This window comes from Pinus tabuliformis, chromosome 1_2, assembly GCF_031772625.1.
Source record: "Pinus tabuliformis cultivar Carrire ecotype Pingquan chromosome 1_2, CPIR1, whole genome shotgun sequence".
Classification (NCBI taxonomy): Eukaryota; Viridiplantae; Streptophyta; class Pinopsida; order Pinales; family Pinaceae; genus Pinus; species Pinus tabuliformis.
The window spans coordinates 40,424,495-40,438,668 of record NC_142298.1 but is presented as its reverse complement, the minus strand read 5'-3'; the positions used below and the strand labels follow the sequence as shown (position 1 = coordinate 40,438,668).

The following is a 14,174-nucleotide window of genomic DNA, read 5'->3' as shown; positions in this document are numbered from 1 at the left end:
TATTTACTATCATTGAATTTCCACTATAATTTAGGCAAATATTTGCATAAAGAATGGACATGAATAAGATCTAAATAAATATACTTCCCAAGAGTTACTTCCCACCATTATTTATGTTTTCCTCAAATTAAAAATTATTTGCACACATAAAACTATTCTATTTTTTTTATTGCTTAAAATATCATATATTTTATACATAAAACCAAGTTTAAGATAGGTTGATTATCTTAGTCAACAAATCTCTAATTAGTTGAGAAAATATATCAACTATTTCTAATAAACTCAAACCAACATTAAAGTAAGCATTAATTATAACACCCTCCCTTAATGCTTACATTACAAATAACAATAATAAAACCACATAAAAATAATTCTAGACTTTGGTCTCTATCTGGTATTGCCTTCATCAACATTTCTATCCACTTTTGAACTTTCATAGACTATGCTCCTTCTCAACCACCACTTTTGAACTTTCATAGACTATGTTTCTCTCAACCATTCATTCTGAGTTGTCACTTCATCCATTGAAAATATAATTGCTTATGACCATCAATGATGTATTTATAGTGACCAATGATTCTTGACATTGAAAAATAATCTATATACTAAATTATTCTATTGAAACACTTCCATGTGTCAAAATACATAGCTTATTGTACTTTCTAGTAATATAGGAAAGTGGTTTAGATACTGAATGTATCTAGTAGTCAACGAAACAATCTAACCTTTTTCACATACACAAGTTCTCAAACACACAAGATAACTACTAATTGTTATTTTTGGAGTGTCGAAGTACAACAAGAACCACTAGATGATAATTAACTATAGTCATAATTAAATGAGTGACATGTTGTTGTGGTACCAAATTCTGTCAAGAGCCACTTACATTATGTTACTCTATTCTATTATTGGCTCCTCATCATATAATTTTATAAAAAAAAAATGTAACATACATAACCAAATATATATTGAAATATCATGCAAGCCACATATATTATACATATCATGTACTCTGTCCTCTATGCATTTAACTTAATGGTAAAAATTTACATCAATTGAATGCAATCGTTTAAAATGAGAGAGAGCTTTTCAAAATTTGTGCTGGCATCCAAAAAGAATAAAATGGTACTCTCATCCGCACCTTTTGTATTTCAAATGTGGAAACTACTTGAAAATTTGACATGAGGGTTATAAGAAAAATTTATGTAATACTTTACACATTCATCCACCAAATCTATTCATATAAATTTTGGGAAACCCACAACTTCTTCCAATGATATTAGTCATTGATCTAGGTGAGAAAATTAATACAAAGTTGCAAAAAATAGAATTATTGTGTCTTATTATTGGTTAGTGTACTCCATCTATGAGGGGATCATCCCAACTTATAGACTGTTAAAGAGATCGAGGATCTTTAGATTCAAATAGGATGCCAACACTGCGAGGATTGAGTCAAATAATTGTCTAGACAGTAATCATATAAAATGGAGAGTGTCACGAGGCATTAAATATAGGGAATTATTAATCCTCAAAGTATTGACACTGAGTCCTTACCAATGTTGAATCCCTTGTGCCAATTCATTACATCATCTTGCATACACTTGGAACACAATTTGTATGCCCTAGAACACAACATGTATAACCATACAAACACATCTACACTCATTTATGATACAAAAAATAACCCTCACATTTTCTTGGCCCTCCTTTGGGGCAGATACATCTAGAGCTACTAGGTGTGATAATAAATTAAAAATTATTTGCACACACAAAACTATTCTATGTTTTTATTGCATACGAGATTATATATTTTATACATAAAACCAAGTTTAAGATAACTTAACTAACTCAAACCAACTCTAAAGTAAGCATTAATTCTAACACTTCACATCTCAATTTATTATTTCTTGCAAAAGCAAGACTATAAGATTGCATTTCCCTATTGATCACTAATTTAGTATTGACCAATGTAGGTTATAATTTTTTATGTAACTTGACCACTAATTTAGCATTGACCAATATAGGTTATAATTTTTTATGTAAGTTGAGTGAAAATGACTAAGCTGCCTAGCACTTGTTATAGGTTGATGTCGATGAGATGAGCGTTTACCAATCATTTAATTTATATGACCACACTACTAAATATTTAATTTTTTGATTTAAATTTATATAAAAAAAATGATTGTTATGTTTTATAATTTTTTCAATAAAATATATTATTCAAAATCTCAATATTTATAAAAGATAATTTAATATCTAATGATTATTGAATATAATTTTACCTATTATAAATTATATTTTTTACATTAATCTTTATTTTTGAATAATTCTTTACTTTACTTTATATTTTAAACAACTACATTTATTAATGAAAAAAACACATCATTTATAGAGACAAAATCACCCTTTCATCACTTGGCTAGACAACTATTGCTATGATAAATCCACTCCCTCCTATATGTCCGGAAATGGAGCATCCCCTTGCAACAATTTTAATGTACATGTTTCTTTTTCATTTTCTCATTTATGAATATTGTTTAATTTCTCAAAAACCTTTCTATAAAAATGAAAATTAGTTATCTTATTATATTTTTTTACATAATTGAAATTACTCTTAAAAAACTAAAACTAAAATACAAATCCTAAGAGCCCAAACTATATTTTTGTTAATTTTTCATCTATATCTTTATCCATTATTTTTGTAGTGAGACTATTTTATCAAAATTTCAATCAGAATTCCTTAAAAAATTAGAAATTTCAATTTAAATTCTTCAAAAGAAATTATATCATATTTATAATTTCTCATTTTAGATGGAGTAAATGTGATAAAATCCTTATCAAATTTACCATGACATATTCCTAATCATGAAAACTCCACTATAAAAATCAAAAAAGAAAAGTAAAAACTAGATCAAAGCCATGTTTATGCTAAATGAATCTCATTAGAATAAAATCAATTCCTTCATTGGTTTTTTGGATGATTAAAGATTCTAAATACCATTCAAATAAACCACAAAGCTTTTCTTCTATATTTCTGTTTTGATTAATAGAATTCTTTATAAGCATATTTTATATAATATGCTTTCGTACCTTATAGATAAGTCTTTGAGAAACAACATGATTATTTATAAAATTTCATACTTTATAGATAACTCTTTCATCATTTTGATTAGATACAACATGACTATTTATAAATGGAGAATGACAAGATTGCCTACAAATAATTGATCAAAGTGTATTAGTGTCTATAAGTGATTTTTTTTTTCAGGTATTATTGATTCAGAAGGCTTAATGGAATGTTTCTACTAGATCTCTTGCCTCCAAATCTATGGTCTGAGTTCCAAATCCTGGAAAGAGTTAGTTAAGTCATTGACATTCGATTCATAAATGATTAGAAACCATATTGTGCACGGATATATTATTTTTCCCAACACAAAGGAATCGTTTATTTATTTGTTTCACCAGATTCTCAAAACCAATATAATACTTTGAATAGAAATGTTCTTATTAAGGAATACGAGTAAGTTGCTAGACTTTTGACCAAATAGGATTGGCTAGTTCCCATAGGAATTATTAGTAAAATCCATTGGAGAAATAGATTCTATAGGTGGAGTGAGAAATAGATTTTATAGAATGTGGGGTTGGTGTGTCATTATACTTGTGATTATACTTGTGAAGAGATAATCTGTTTAAAAATGTAAAAAAGAATAATTAGGAATGACTCTAGACAAAGTTTGTTAAATTTATAATTTATTTGATTTGTGTAAATTAAATTTTTTAACTCTATACCAATCATTTAGTAACTTTATAATTACATTTATTCTCGAGTAAATTGTGGTTATAAGTAAATTTCCGATTCAAATTGTTTCTATATATTTTCCAGATTAGTAATTCTGTCTTTTTTTTTTTTAATTCATACTTTTTTTTCCATACTAAATTGCAATGTGTTCTAACTAATTGACATTTATATTATTTATCTTCTTTTTTTAAAAGAAAAGAGGAATTGAATGTGTCCCATTTATATTAGAAAACAAAATATTGGAGACAAAATAATTTGTCAGTTTTTTAACTTTATCACATAATAGATCTCTTAAATGTTTGATGAAAAAATGATAAAGATTAAAAATAAAAAAAATCAAATATTAAAAAATAAAATTATATCTAAACATAATAGTATACTCTCAATCATTTATAATTTTCAATTTATTAATGGAATTATAACTTTCTCCCATCAATGGTTCACTAGTTTCCTTATGAAATACTCCATAGAAAGATAAAACATTATTTGCAAAGATTTATTAAAAACAAAAAAATTATTTAAAAATGTGCTTTAATCTAAAACCCAATTTCTATTAAATCTATTTCCATAATAAATGAGAAATTTCTCATAAAATATTCCATTTATATTTACTAATATTTTTAATAAATATATATTAATTATTATTATATAATAACATCTTATTTTTTTTTTAAATATTTATATATTACATATAGATAAAAATACTATAACCTAAATAAAAAAAATGTTATCATTAAATAGAAATAAATTCTCAATATAAATTCTCAACGACCCACTCAAAACTTATTTTGTAGATTCTTAGAAACAAAAAAGCACAACAATGAAAACTATTTCCACCGGTTCATAGAAAAATTCAAATGTCCACCATTAAATAAAATGGCCATACAAGTCACAAGTGTTGGGAAAATGATAAATATATTCATTGAAAACAAAACTAGCATGCTAAAAAAAACCAGTACACTAATACCATCTAACCTCGCATTTTCTTGCCAATTTCAAAGAAAATACGAGGTCCCTTTCACCATTGTTGCAAGTACACAACATGCATTAAAATGTTTTCCAAGCCACAAAATCCCAAGAAAAGAGATTCCACTAAGGGAAACAAAAAAAAGAAGAATGAGAATCAGGGGTTAAATTGACACCTGTTTACACTTTTTGCATCTTTTTAGCCCAAATACAGTTGATTTAAAAATCTAAACGACATTATCATCTCGTGAATAATTTATGAAAATTTCATAATTACGGGCACATAGAATTATGAAAAGTTTGTTTTATATATATATATATATATATATAAATTAGTTGTTATATATTTGCAATGTAGGACACCTACAGAAGGTAACTATTCAATGTTGTGTTTGGTAAAGAACTTGAATGCATTTGTGGCATTCTGCATAACAGATTAACCCATGTTTGGAACCCCTTTTTCCTTTTTTCATTGATGCACAATTGCAATCGTTAAATCCTAATTCGTAGCTGCCACTGAGTTGCAACACCTGAATACCTGATTGCACCTACTATTGAACACTGACCGACTTCTTCCAGGTTTTATATATTTTCCTTCATTTCTTCAAATTCTTGGTTTTTTGCATTTTGTTTTGTAAGCTCTGTGAGAACTTCTCGAGATTCATACTCTAGTGATAATTTGGTTAATACTCTGTTTGTAAAATAATGTATGTAATCTAATGTCTACATTATTTCACTGACAAAAATATCTCTTAACCTTCTTCAAGTTTTTCTACATTTGAAGAGTGTAGGATAGGGCAACACTGACCATGTGTTGTATTGGGTAAACAGATACTCAAATAGACTTGAAGAGAATATGATAATCGGAATAAACTAATTTAATGTTACAACCTAGCTAGGCCAACCTTAAATTGATGTTTGATGTGCTAGACTGATTGAGACTAATTTATGTGTAAGTCCTCTTTATGTGCGAGACAGGAGACCCTTCTCTAGAGCTATTATGTTATTTAGTTTAAGGAGGTGTACACACCTTGCCTCAATATTCAGTTGTAAAAAATACAAAAACTTGAAATAAGTTGTGGTGAAACACAAATTTACTTGCTTGGTTTTCTAAGATTGATGTTTTCTTTACTAGGTTCTATAAAATTATATTAGTGTAGAATTTCCTGTAGATTCACAAGCTCATTCAATTTACTAAAGCACAAGACAAGAATCTCCTTCTACTTTCAACCAACAGAAGCCAATAGAACGATGAAAAAAATATGTTCAAGAAGAAGGCAAATCAATGGAACATAACACAATAAGTTTTCCTAGAACATATCAATGTGCTTGGACCTATCAGGAAAAACTGGATTTTCAGAGAGTTTGATACAACTCTAATTATCGTAGTAAATCATTGTCGGATCCATCTGCTTACCAAACATACCAACCAGAATCTTCCTCATCCAGATGGCCTCACATGTTGCCTGACTCGTAACCATATACTCTGCCTCTATCGAACTGAGTGCACCCGATCTCTATTTCCTGTTGTACCAAGAAACTCTTGCCGACCCAATACTGAATATCCCTTTTGATGTGCTCTTCCTGTCGGATGGACTCTCTACCCAATCTGCATCCGTGAAACCTTGAAGCTTCACCCCCTCTGTCTATTTGTACCACAATCCGTATTGAGTAGTGCCCCTAAGGTATCTCAACACATGGTTTATCGCCTTCCAATATATCTTGGTAGGCCTAACCATTGCTTGACTAAGCTAGTTAACTGCATAACATAAATTCGGTCATGTGTTCACCAAGTACATGAGTGAACCCACAAGCTGCTTGTAAACAGTAGCTTCCACTACCTCTACCGAAGTAGCGTCCTCCTTCCTCTAGTTACCAGCTAGAGGAGTCTCCATAGGCTTGCAACTCTCCATGTGGAACCTCTTGAGTATCTCGTTGGCATACTTTCCTTGAGACATAAACAACTCCCCATCACCCTGCCATACTTCCATGCCCATAAAGTAATGCATGAGCCCCAATTCCTTCATCTCAAACTCTCTTGCAAGGTCCTCCTTGCAATATTTGATCAACTGATCATCACTTGTAAGTATGAGATCATCAACATAAAGTAAAATGATCAATAATTTACCTTCCACCACTATGTGGTACAGGTTCACATCCACTTTACTCTTTGTGAAGCCCAACCGGGTGAACTAGATGCCTATCCTAGTGTACCAAGAACGAGGTGCTTACTTCAACCCATACAATGCTCTCTTGAGACGACACACATGCGAATCATGGTCGAAGGTTTGAAAACCTTCAAGCTGCTCTATGTACACCTCTTCCCCATTCGTGCAATTAAGGAAGGTTGTCTTTACATCCATCTAATGTATCTTCCATCCCATCTGTGCTGATAGTGCCAATATAGATCTGATCAACAAGTACCTTTCAACATGAGAAAAGGTCTCATCATAGTCAATCCCCTCTATCTGTGAAAAGCCACGGGCCACAAATCTAGCCTTATTCTTCTCCACACTACCATCTGCAGCTTGCTTTACCTTATAAAGCCAATGGGAGCTCACCACAAACTTATCCTTTGGTCTTGGGACCACATCTAAAACACTGTTACAAACTATGGAGTCATACTCCTACACCATGGCATCAACCCAAACTGGTCGCTGCACTAATTCATCAAAGGAAGATGGCTTTGTCACAACAAATACGCTCATAAGAGCCATGTATCTAGTGTACCTTTCAGGTGACATTCTCTATTTGCATTGTGATGTGGGTGCTCCCACATTCTCTCTAGCATCCGACATCAATCTATCTACCTCTTTGGTGTTATTTCTCCCATCTCTGAAAGACTCTGCCTAAGTTGACGTCTCCACTCTTGGATCCTCTGCATGTGGCTTCTCCACATCAATCTAAGGCTCCTCAACCTTAGGAGCTAAAATCTCCTCAACCGCATGTAGTTGAATCTCCCTCTCAAGGGAAACTCGCATGGCCTTCTCCTCATTGAATCTGGCATCCCTGCGAACCACTGTCATCCTACTAGTAAAAAAGTACACATGATAGTTGTGAGGTGTATCAGTGTACCCCACAAATATCCCCAACTCAGTTGTCGATTCAAGCTTCTTTCATGCATCTGGAAATATACGATGACCCAAAAACCCTGAAGTGACCAACATCTGCCCTCTTACTAGAATAAGCCTCCTCAAGTGTCTTCATCCCAAGTATCTGATGCAGGCTATGGTTCTGAACATAAATTGTTGTGGTGCATGCCTCAGCCCAGAAGTGTAGTGGGAGACCCTGATCATGCAACATTTCCCTCGTTGCCCCTACTATGCTTTTGTTCTTCCACTCAGCCACCCCATTCTGCTGAGGGTTATGGGGTGTCCTCAACTTCTGTTTAATCCATTCCAGTACACAGAAGTTCTTAAAGTCATTTGAGACATACTCACCACCATTATCACTCTATAGAGATTTAACCTTCTTTCCCGACTCTTTCTCCACAAATGATTTAAACTCACAAAACTTTATGAAGGTTTCATCCTTTTTCTGTAAGAAAAATATATAGCATTTTCGAGAAAAGTCATAATCAAATATAACATAATACTTGTGTTTGGTCATGGATGTTGTCGAGAATGGTCCACACACATCTGAATGGACTTGCTCTAGAATAGCCTATGTTCGACTATCTCTGTCATTAAAGGAAGACTTGGTCTATTTACCCAAAGTACACCCCTTGCATGTATCAACTTTCTCTAGCATACCTTTGGGATAACGGTGGAGATTTATTGGATGATTTTCAAAGCCCCATGATGTAAGTGACCTAATCGCCTATGCCACAACTTGCCAACATCTTGGCTCTGTACCATCTCTGCTTTTGTGCTCAAAGAAACACAATCTTATACCTCCAGCTTAAAGAGATTCTTCACCTGAATCCCTATCTTCTTTACTTGACCCGTGGCTATGTGTCGAAGGAATTCCTTTCCTTTCAAAAAGATCACATCATAGCTTCTATCCTCAAGCATGGTAATGGATACCAAGTTCTTCTAATTACCATACACTTCCCATCATTTATGACACCATGCATACAATGAGGGAAAATTCCAATTCGAATTGAGAGGCCAAAGCTTCATCCGCCGCTCCTCTTGAGGGATTCTTCTTGGACTTCTTGAGTAGACAATTTGTAGTAAAATGGCCTGACTCGTGACAATGAAAGCACTTAACTTTCATCATTGTTTTCTTCTTACCTCCATGGAAAGAATCTGATTTAGAATGGGAAGCTTTCCATTTCCCCTTCTTCACCTTAATTGCTCAGCACAGTTCTCTTCATTATTAGTCTTTGATGAAGAACCATCCCTAGTGTTCCTCCTAATCTCCTCCTGAATCAAATCCGACCATATGCGTTCCTAATCTAGTAGCTTCTCATGACCATTGACAAAGTCCTGATAACTATGCCAACTCTTTGGCAGTCCGAGAAGAGCAAGACTCACCATATCATCCTCGGTAATCGTGATTCCAACACTTCCAATTTCATCACGACATTGAATGAACTTGGTTAAGTATTTTGGAATAGTCTCGCCTTTTTCCATTTTGATTTTTCAAAGCTTGTCCTTTAGTGCCAATTTCCATTAGTCACTATTGTTCTGATACAAGTCCATCAATGCTTTCCACATATCATACAAAGTTTCCTTTCCATGGAGACTGGAGATAATGTGGTCTCGAACTCCCTCAAGGATTATCCACCTTGCCTTCGCCACACATTTCTTTCATTTGGTCAGATTATGTGCATTCAATGTTGTTGGCTTAGGAATTTCTTGATCAACGAATTCCTTCAAGCCATTATCCTCCAGCACTACCTCCATTCTTTCCGTCCAAGATATATAATTCAAGATGCCTTCCAAGGGATACTCGAGCCACAAACCGTAGAACGTCATCTACAAATCCTGAAGTATGTATTGCAAATTCAAATTTCACCTGTAACCCAAAAATCAAAATTTTGAAATCTCCTCTAGTATATTGAATTCAGCTTCGATACCATGTAGAATCTCTTGTAGATTCACAAGCTCATGCAATTTACTAAAACATAGGACAAGAATCTACTTCTACTTTCAACCAATGGAAGCCAATCGATCAATAAAAACAATATGAACAAGAAGAAGACAAATCAATGATACATAACACAATAAGTTTTCTTGAGAAAAGTCATAGCTCAAAACCCTGCCTATCTGTATTGCATTAAATCATAAATATGAGTGAAGATACAAAGCTTGTTTTCACAAGAACAATTTTGCACAAGTATGCTCAATTGTCTACCTCACAAGCTCGTTATTAGCCAACACTTAGTCAATTTCCATTCTCTGCCAAGCCCATATTTCCTTGCGCAATTCCTAGGATGAATAACCCATATATAAATGGAATTCATGCTTCCAAACTACACAATCCAAACATAGGTCCTTCTCTAATTGCATGCATGATATTTACAACTTAGTAAATCAAACAATTGATAGTACATTGTCCTTGGACCCCTCAAATTTAGTGAGAACATATGCATGACTATAGAAAGACTTGAAATTGCTAAGCTAATTAAGTTAATTAAACTTAATTAACTATTTAGAAATTGCTATGTGAATAGAATTCGATTTTAATTCTCATTTTAATTGAAGGACAAATTAAACTCGAATTTCTTGTTGCCATTTCTCAACAATTAGCAACTAATTCCTTTACTATGTTCTATAAATTTATATTAACAATTTATTTCTTTGCCTAGTTTTATAAATTTTTATAAAACTACTATTGCTAGAGAACTGGTTTATGGTGGATTTCAAAAATTGGATTTTGCTATTTGCAAATTTTCATTTTTCGTTGTATTGACTTTACATGCTTGCACCTATAGTTGTGCTTGAATACAATAATTATGCATTGGATTTTCGCAATTTTTTTTTTCTTTTCTATTTCGGTAGTTATAGAGGTATAAGAAGACTCTGGGTTTGCGAAATTTACAGTTTTATTTATTACATTGAAAGTGCAAATTATTTTGTTTAGATTTTCCAAATTCCTAGAATTATGTAACAATTGCACCATTTGTTACGAATAAGATACCAATTAATCCATTGATTATTGACTTTTTCGATAATGAAAATAATCGCATGGAATCATTCGATAACACTTATTTTTCGACGATATCCAACGATCGAGACAATTGGTTGAATCCTGTGAAACTATCTGATCAGAGCTCATTGATAGCTTCTTTTCACGGAGCAAATACGCTCCAATTTTTTGATTATTTGCATCATACTCGGCCAAATTATAGGAATAGATTACCTTCTGATATGAAAAGATTTTATATAAAAAGGAATAATTTTACATATGGACAATTATTCAATCTTTTGATCATCCACAACAATCTATCTTCCTTGCCCATTGGTGAAATAGGACCCGTTCACTCAGAAAAAGAGACTATTTCATTCATCAAATCACAAGTATCTAACATATTATTACCTAAATATTTAAAACGAAAACGAAGTGGTGACCAAACGTTTGTATTAATCTATGATTTGTACAGATCCTTCAATTTACTAACTCGATTGAATCCATTCGTTCGTGAAAAGAGATATCTTTCTTCGATCGAAGAGATTTCTACAACGCCTTTAACAAAAGAACAAATAGTCAATTTTGAAAAAAATTTTTGCCAACCTTTTTTTAAAAGATCCGATTCAGAAGAAAACAACTTTGATCAATGCTTTAAAAGGACTGTTACCCCTACCTCCACTCGGACCAAGACATCACTTTTACGGAAAAAAGTTAAAGTTTTTGAAAATATTTTTTATTTTGTACCATATTCAATTCTTTAGGTTTGTATTGAATTGAAAAATAAAGGATGTTCATTCAGTCGTCTTGTTTTATAGGAAATCTCCTCCAGATAAAAAAAAATTTATGATGAACCTATATGACCAATCGTATATCAATACTCGAATACGCTATCTCTAACATATGTTCATTCATAGATCAGGATATTTTTCATATATATATATGAATGGAATAGAATTTCCTTTTGGGATGCCTTGATGGTGAAATGGTAGACACGCGAGACTCAAAATCTCGTGCTTAAGAGCGTGGAGGTTCGAGTCCTCTTCAAGGCATAATATTGCTCATGCTTATTGAATGAGCAATATTATGGCAAATCTCGTAGAGTATCTCAATAGATTGAGATAGATTCTCTGTTGATACGAGGTATTCCGACGATCGATTACCTACAAGTTAACGCTGTTGGAATAGGACAGTGGATCACAGGTAGGATCAGATCTTCTCTACCTAATGAGGAGTCCATTCCGAATACACCCTCGTATTATGAGGTATATTTCATTAAGGACACAGATTGAGAAGATCGATACATAGATTGACCAGATACCACCTCTATCAAGATCTTGCAATATACGGGAGTTACGACCGAACCTCACCAACTATATCCATGTCGGATCCTGTGACTCTATCCTTTCCTCTCTTCAAATAGTGTGGAAAAAAAATAATGCTAGAACCGAAATCGAGGAAATAAGGAGTAAGCATAGTCTAGTTAACTTAATGAGATATTATTAGACTATGCTTACTCTTACATGGTCGAGATCTCGGAGTGAGGTAATTCTATTTTAGGTGTTTTGAATTTTACAAAAATACATTGTTTTTTTATTATAATTGAAGTTTTATGTATTACATGGAGTGTTTGTGTTGCATTATTTAATTCCTCAATTAGGAAAACCAATTTTGCAGCATGCAGTTTTCAATTTTGGAGATTTTAATTTTAAAACTAATAATATATATTTATAAATAATATATTAAATATTAAATATTAATATATATGTATGTATGTGGTTAATGTTTTTGTTAAATTGAATTTTTTATAAATAACTATTCAAACTTAATATTATTTTGGCTAACAAATATAGTTTGGGTTTTACTGCTGACAAATTTCTTTATTATTTAGTCATTATCATTTAAATATATTGATTTTATATCTATGAAAAGATGATAAGATAATAGATGTTTTCTTAAGATGATAAGTAAGCAGGTTTCAAGATTTCTTCATCCAAATATTATTAACTTTTTATATGATTTCTTTAAAATTTTATTTGATTATTTATTTTTTAATTTCAATTATTTAATCCTATGATATTATAATTACTACACATTTCTCTATATTTTATATATAAAGCTCAATATTCACCTTAATGAGTTGTAAAACTTAATAGTCACTATAATGAGTTCTAAAGTACACTTTTAAATTTGCATATTTTGAAGTCTCCTATGATTTATAATTTAATAGTGTGAATTTTGTCTTTCACATGGATGGTCTCACAAGATTGTTACAATATGGGTTAAAGCTTGGATTCTTAAAAACTTTTATTTTTTAGGCTCTTTTCATCGTGTTTAAGTTACTTTTTCTTTTAATTTTTATTTCTTTAAGCGAAACTTATATTTTAACCATGAGATTTTAAAAAACAATGAAATTAACACATTTGTTTAAAGATATTTTTTTTGGTAATTTAAAAGTCTTTTGGATGGTCTACTACATCTCAAGTTCCACAGCCTCATAAAGAAGATCTTAATTTTTATTTGAATGAGGATTTAAATATCTTGGGGCACAATGAATAATTTGATATCTTCATTAATGGAAAAGAAACTATAGTTAGCTGCACTAGATGCCTTGTTGCTAATGTCCCTAACTGCCCTTGACTCATCCGTGTTGCTGTGCTTGACTCATCAATGGTGGAATGGAATAGGGTATATGACATAACATATGACTCATCAACGATGGAATGGAATAGGGTATATGACATAACATATGGAAAGATGTCAAAGAAAGAAAAATCTTAAATATTTAAAGTTTATGCTTTTATGTTTATGTTTTTAATGGTGTTGTGTTTTGACAATTACCTTTTTGTGGTGAAACTATCTAAAATTTAGTTTGTTTACATGATGATATTGAATGTACTTTTTAAACATTTACATATTTTATGCACATTATGTTTTTTGTTTGAAACTTATTTCATAAAGATTGTTTTGTTAATGAGATTGGCATTGAAGTGATTTAAATGGAAAACATGGTATGTGTATTTCAATTTTAGTTAAATTAAATTTTATTGTTTAATTTAATTGCAGTAATATCTACATTTACTATCTTTATATAAGAACAATTACTAATATGATTTACAGAAACCATTTAATGATAGATAAAAAGACTTATCAAATTTAACCCTCATGATAATACATATAATTATCCGACAAAGGTTTCCCTTCACCTTTTAAAAATTCACAGAAGAAGCAATTTCATTGACCCTAAAACATCCCTGAAATTGGACCAGAATAAGGGATTGATAAAGGTGTTGTTACCTTTGGCATTTGAGATGATACAGTTACAGTGCCTAAA

General features: G+C 31.6%; 1 non-coding gene across 1 annotated transcript; it reads left to right on the top strand.

The window, feature by feature from the left end:
* The first annotated feature begins 11,811 nt into the window (after positions 1–11,811).
* TRNAL-CAA (transfer RNA leucine (anticodon CAA)) lies at positions 11,812–11,892 on the top strand. Its single transcript has one exon. It is a non-coding gene; the product is annotated as a tRNA-Leu (tRNA).
* The last annotated feature ends 2,282 nt before the right edge of the window (positions 11,893–14,174 follow it).